Source organism: Triticum dicoccoides, chromosome 4B (assembly GCF_002162155.2).
Source record: "Triticum dicoccoides isolate Atlit2015 ecotype Zavitan chromosome 4B, WEW_v2.0, whole genome shotgun sequence".
In the NCBI taxonomy this organism is placed as follows: Eukaryota; Viridiplantae; Streptophyta; class Magnoliopsida; order Poales; family Poaceae; genus Triticum; species Triticum dicoccoides.
Genome location: NC_041387.1, coordinates 133,830,836 through 133,837,624, shown reverse-complemented (window position 1 = coordinate 133,837,624; position 6,789 = coordinate 133,830,836).

Sequence of the window (6,789 nt, the reverse complement as noted above, 5' to 3'; positions counted from 1 at the left end):
CCATGTCGCCCAGACGGCCCCCGTCGGCAGGCCTCCTCGTCGTTCCCCGTCGCCTGCCGCCCACGCCGCCACCGGCCCGGCGGGGAACGAGCAGCAAGCGTCGATGCTGCATCCCTCGGTGCGGCGGGAAGGCCACACCGCCACCCCGTCGCTGACTCCAGCAGACTCATCGTTGCATGCTCGTCGCGCTCCCATGGATGCGCACGCCGCATTGCTCCTGGCACATGAGCTCCCGCACTACCGCCCCATCGACGACCTCTATGACGAGTGGCTCGCTCGCATCACCGAGCTCGTCAGTGCCGCAGGGGGCTCCCCTGCGCCGTCCCTCTTGCTGCATCGCCCTCCGTCCTGCACGGGCAATGCAGCTCCGGAGGCGCCTCCGCCGCCTCCTCCTTAAGAAGGTGCCCTGGCCCCAAGGCGCGTGGCCCCTGGACGAGACCCGCCACGTCCAACGCTCGCGCAGCAAGAAAAGAGCTGCCAAGAGGTCCCTCGCGCTCAAGAAGGTGCTCGCGTGCTCCCTGCGCTGGCACACCATGACCGCGCTCCTGCTCCAGCGTGCCAAGACCCCGGGCTGCTCCTGGCGGCAGCGCGTGGAGACCTCCAAGATCAAGCCCTTCGTCACCAAAGGCCCCCTGTGGCCACCGCAGGCTGCCGCGCCTTCACCGCCGAGCTGCACAGCATGGCCTGGCCGGGCAAGTTCAAGCCAGATCTGCCCCCTCGCTACAATGGCACTGCCGACCCCGCGGAGTTCCTCCAGCTCTACGAGCTGGGCATCGAGGCGGCCAACGGGGACGAAAAGGTCATGGCAAACTGGGTTCCCATGGCGCTCAAGGATGGCGCCTGCACCTGGCTCCTAAACCTGCCTCCCAACACGATCTCCTCTTGGGACGAGATGCGCACTCCCTTTATCGCCAACTTCCAAGGCACTCGCGACCGGCCCCTGGCCATGAGTGACTTGCGCCGCATCAAGCAACAGCCAGGAGAGACCCTGCAAAACTACATCCAGCGCTTCAACAACGCCCACCTCAAGATCCCCAGGGTGACTGAGGTAGCCATCATCTCAGCCTTCTCCGATGGCGTGCGTGACATCAAGATGAAAGAGGAGCTAGCAATCCATGAAGACCTATGCACATCCCTGGAGCTGTTCAACTTGGTGACCAAGTGCGCCAGGGCTGAGGAGGGGCGCCTCTCCCTCCTCGAGCTTCCAGCTGCTGATCTGGAAGAGAAGAAGCCTAAGGTCAAGGACGTGAAGCGCAAAGGAGCGGCTGTGCTCGCAGCTGAGCCAGACACCAAGCGAGGCAGGGATCAGCCGGAGTCATGCAAGGGAGCCGGTACTGCGTGTACCACGACCTCCACACCCACAACACCAATGAATGTCAAGAGCTCAGAGCTGTGTGAGATGGACGTATCGGCCGACGCCCCGAGCACAACAATCGGGGCTATGGCCGAGGAGGAGGAAGAGGTGGAGGATGATGGGAAGACCGTGGCCCTCGCCAAGGGTGGCGTGACCGACCTCGCGAGGACCGCTGGCAGGACCAGCCTCGCGAGGGAGGTTGGAGGGATCAGCCTCGTGAGGATGGCCCGCAAGGCAACGCAGGCCTCCCTCCTCTGCCACCACCGCCAAGGAGGAATGAAGACCAGCATCAGGACGAGGGGGCTGGGGGCTTCCAGGAGCTGCGTGCAATCGCTTGCATCCTGGGCGGAGCTCAAGTCCCGGCCTCTTAGTGCATCTTTAAACAGTTTGCTCACGAGGTGAATGCATTCCTCCCAAAGCCCGAGGCCTCGCGCCCTCTCAGGTGGTCCACATGTGCCATCATGTTCAGTTCAGCGGATCAACTAAAGTGCGCAGCAATGGCTAGAGTTCTCCCAATGCTCTGTTCCCTAGTCATCAGCAATGTGCAGGTCACCAGGACCCTCATCGATGGTGGAGCAGGACTCAATGTTCTGTCTGTTGAGACATTCAACAATCTCCAAGTGTCGTATGATCAGCTTCAGCCGACCAAGCCTTTCTTAGGAGTCACTGATGGTTCTACCACCCCGATAGGGCAGGTCCGCCTCCCTGTCACCTTCGGACAACGCAAGAACTACCGCACAGAGCTCATTGACTTTGACATCGCCCACATTCGCCTGTCGTACAATGCCATCCTCGGGTATCCGGCCCTGGCCAAGTTCATGGAAGTGACTCACCATGGCTGCAATGTCCTCAAGATGCCAGGAAGCGGTGGAGTCATCACAGTCCCCTATGAGGAGAAAGATGCAGTGTGTTCTCTCGAGCGTGCCTTCCAAGCTGCGTCAATCGAAGACCCAGATCACAGGAGTGGGAACCCCCCCGAGGCAGTCCCTAAGAAGAAGAAGACATCACCTGGACCGAACCATCAGGAGGCAGGCACCTCCAGAGGTGTTGCGTAAGGATCCGCGCCCGTTCAAGGGGCGCCACCCTCTGTCGCATAGGGATGCGCGCCCGGCGCCCTCCTCGGGAAAGGCTCGGGGGCTCTCTCCTGGAGGGCCACCGACTTTGCCAAGGTCACGAGGGAAGTGCTCGGGCACCACTTGGAGGTGTGCTTCAAAGCACGTTTCCCTCAGGAAGGTATGAGGCAAAGAGGGCTGAACCCTGAGGAGTTCATCGCAAGAAACACTCAGGAGCTGCAGGAGTCAAGAGTCATGCGCGGCAGCCGCCGCTTACCCGCCGTAGCCCCTCATCCAGGCGCGGATGGTGGGCTGCGCGTCTGCATCGACGTGCCAGGGCTCAACCGAGCCGCGTCTCAGGAGCGCCTCTGGCCCTCGCGCGTGGGACGTTGCGAGGGTCCACCTCACAGCTACGTTCGCATGCCTCTCGGCCTGCCAAACGCGGCCGCTGCTCATCAGCGCCTGCTGAGGAGCATTCTGGAGGCTCAAGAGGTCAGGCATTGCGAGGTCCTGGCAGAGATGGAGATGGTCCTCGAGGGACCGCCTACGCCCCCGGAGCCTCCCGAGGCTCCTGGTCCCGAGAGCTCGTGAGGGTCGGCTTCCTCACCGCGCATCGTCCACTACTTCAGCATTCCTTCATCTCCAACGGTATCAGGTGACATCTTTCAAAGTTCCATTTTCAGCTGGGAGCGCCCCCAGGGCTGCATCATTCCCAGGCCGCGTGGGTCCGTCCCTGTGGCATGTATCTATTTTGTTCATGTCTTTAGGTTACCTTGTTGGGGGCGCCCCTCGGGCTGCGTTATCCCGAAGCCGCTCGGGCCTGACCCAGTGGCAAGTATCCCTCTCGCATTCGTCTGAGCTAATTTACTATTCCATGCTTAACCTACTTGACTTAATCTCTGAGGGAGTCCTGGACTAGGGGGTGTCCGGATAGCCGAACTATCATCATCGGCCGGACTCCAAGACTATGAAGATACAAGATTGAAGACTTCGTCCCGTGTCCGGATGGGACTTTCCTTGGCGTGGAAGGCAAGCTTGGCAATACGGATATGTAGATCTCCTACCCTTGTAACCGACTCTGTGTAACCCTAGCCCTCTCCGGTGTCTATATAAACCGGATGGCTTTAGTCCATAGGACGAACAACAATCATACCATAGGCTAGCTTCTAGGGTTTAGCCTCCTTGATCTCGTGGTAGATCCACTCTTGTAACACACATCATCAATATTAATCAAGCAGGACATAGGGTTTTACCTCCATCAAGAGGGCCCGAACCTGGGTAAAACATCGTGTCCCTTGTCTCCTGTTACCATCCGCCTAGACGCACAGTTCGGGACCCCCTACCCGAGATCCGCCGGTTTTGACACCGACATTGGTGCTTTCATTGAGAGTTCCTCTGTGCCGTCACCAATAGGCTCGATGGCTTCTTCGATTATCATCAACGACGCAGTCCAGGGTGAGACCTTCCTCCCTGGACAGATCTTTGTATTCGGCGGCTTTGCACTGCGGGCCAATTCGCTTGGCCACCTGGAGCAAATCGAAAGCTACACCCCTGGCCGTCAGGTCAGATTTGGAAGTTTGAACTTCACGGTTGACATCCGCGGGGACTTGATCCTCGATGAGTTCGAGCCACAGCCGAGCGTGCCGCACTGTCTCGGCGAGCATGATTTAGCTCTGCAGCCGGACAGTACCCTGGAGGCCGCACTCGAACCCGCTCCGATCTTCAACTCGGAGCCGGCTGCGCAGGTCGAGGACGGATGGCTAGACACCGCCTCGGGGGCTGCAACCTCTACGGCGATAGAGCCGAACACTGACCTTGTCCCTCATGAAGCTCGTGACTCCAAGGTGCCGGACTCCTTGCCGGACTCCGAACCTCCCGCGCCCCCTCCGATCGGATCTGATTGGGCGCCGATCATGGAGTTCACCGCAGCGGACATCTTTCAACACTCACCTTTTGGCGACATCTTGAGTTCGCTAAAGTATCTCTCGTTATCAGGAGAGCCCTGCCGGACTGCGGTCAGGACGGTTGGGATGCGGACGACGAAGAAATTCAAAGCCCACCCACCACCCACTTGGTAGCCACTGTCGACGATCTAACCGACATGCTAGACTATGACTCCGAAGACATCGACGGTATGGACGACGATGCCGGAGACGACCAAGAACCAGCGCCCACCGGGCACTGGAAAGCCACCTTATCATATGACATATACATGGTGGATATCCCAAAGGATGGGAATGGCGAAGGAACAGCGAAGGATGACCCCTCCAAGAAACAGCCCAAGCGTCGGCATCAGCGGCGCCGCTCTAAATCCCGCCATAGCAAGAATGAAGATTCCGGCACCGGAGATAATAATACACCAGACAGTGCCGAAGACAACCCACTCCAGCAAGATCCAGCGTAGGAGGACGGAGATGCCAGCCCTCATGAGAGAGCGGCAGAAGAAGAGGTAGAGGATTATATGCCTCCCTCCGGAGACGAGGCAAGCCTCGACGATGATGAATTCGTCGTGCCTGAGGATCCCGTCGAACAAGAGCGTTTTAAACGCAGGCTTATGGCCACGGCGAACAGCCTCAAGAAAAAGCAGCAACAGCTTAGAGCTGATCAAGATCTGCTAGCCGACAAATGGACTGAAGTCCTCGCGACCGAAGAGCATGAGCTCGAACGCCCCTCCAAAAGCTACCCTAAATGCAAGCTGCTCCCCCGATTAGAGGAGGAGGCATATGAACCCGCATCACCAGGAGACAATACGGCTGATTGACCACCCCGTGGTCGCGACAGAGAGGCCTCTAGGCCCTTCACTAGACCCGTACCCCGGCATCGCTCGAAAAGCACAAGGCCATAGGGGAACGCTCCGGACTTGCGAGATATATTGGAGGATAGGGCAAGACAATCAAGATCGATATATGGATCGCGTGGGCGCCCCATGATACGTGACGACAACCGTCGCGCCGGACACAGTAAGTCCGGCCGGGCCGAACAAAACAGACAAAGCTCTTTTGAGCTCCGTCGTGATATCGCCCAGTACAGAGGCGCCACACACCCACTATGCTTCACAGATGAAGTAATGGATCATCAAATCCCCGAAGGGTTTAAACCCGTGAATATTGAATCTTACGATGGCACAACAGACCCCGCGGTTTGGATTGAAGACTGTCTCCTTCACATCCACATGGCCCGCGGTGACGATCTTCACGCCATCAAATATCTCCCCCTCAAGCTTAAAGGACCAACCCGACATTGGCTTAACAGCTTGCCAGCAGAGTCAATTGGGAGTTGGGAAGACCTGGAAGCCGCATTCCTTGATAACTTCCAAGGCACGTATGTGCGACCACCAGACTCTGATGACCTCAGCCACATAATTCAGCAGCCAGACGAATCGGCCAGAGAATTCCGGACACGGTTCTTAACCAAGAAAAACCAAATCGTCGACTGTCCGGATGCGGAGGCCCTCGCGGCCTTCAAGCATAATATCCGCGACGAGTGGCTTGCCAGGCACCTGGGACAGGAAAATCCAAAATCCATGGCAGCCCTCACATCACTCATGACCCGCTTCTACGCGGGTGAGGACAGCTGGCTAGCACGCAGCAACAACCTCAGCAAAAATTCTGGCAGTCCGGATATCAAGGACCGTAATGGCAGGTCGCGTCATAACAAAATTAAACGCCGCATTAACGGTGACAATAGTGAGGATACGGCAGTCAATGCCGGATTCAGAGGCTCTAAACCCGGTCAGCGGAAAAAGCCATTCAAAAGAACTACTCCGGGTCCGTCCAATTTGGACCGAATACTCGACCGCTTGTGCCAGATACATGGCACCCCCAAAAAGCCAGCTAACCACACCAACAAGGACTGTTGGGTATTCAAGCAGGCAGGCAAGTTAATTGCCGAAAACAATGACAAGCGGCGGCATAGCGATGACGAGGAAGAGACCCGACCATCAAACAATAGAGGACAGAAGGGTTTCCCCCCACAGGTGCGGACGGTGAACATGATATACGCAACGCACATACCCAAAAGGGAGCGGAAGCGTGCACTCAGGGATGTATACGCGATGGAGCCAGTTGCCCCGAAGTTCAATCCATGGTCCTCCTGCCCGATCACTTTTGACCGAAGGGACCACCCCACCAGCATCCGCCACGGCGGATTCGCCGCATTGGTCTTAGACCCAATCGTCGATGGATTTCACCTCACCAGAGTCCTGATGGACGGCGGCAGCAGCCTGAACCTGCTTTATCAGGATACAGTGCGCAAAATGGGCATAGACCCCTCAAGGATTAAACCTACCAAGACGACCTTTAAAGGCGTCATACCGGGTGTAGAAGCCAATTGTACAGGCTCAGTTACACTGGAAGTGGTCTTCGGATCCCCGGATAACTTCCG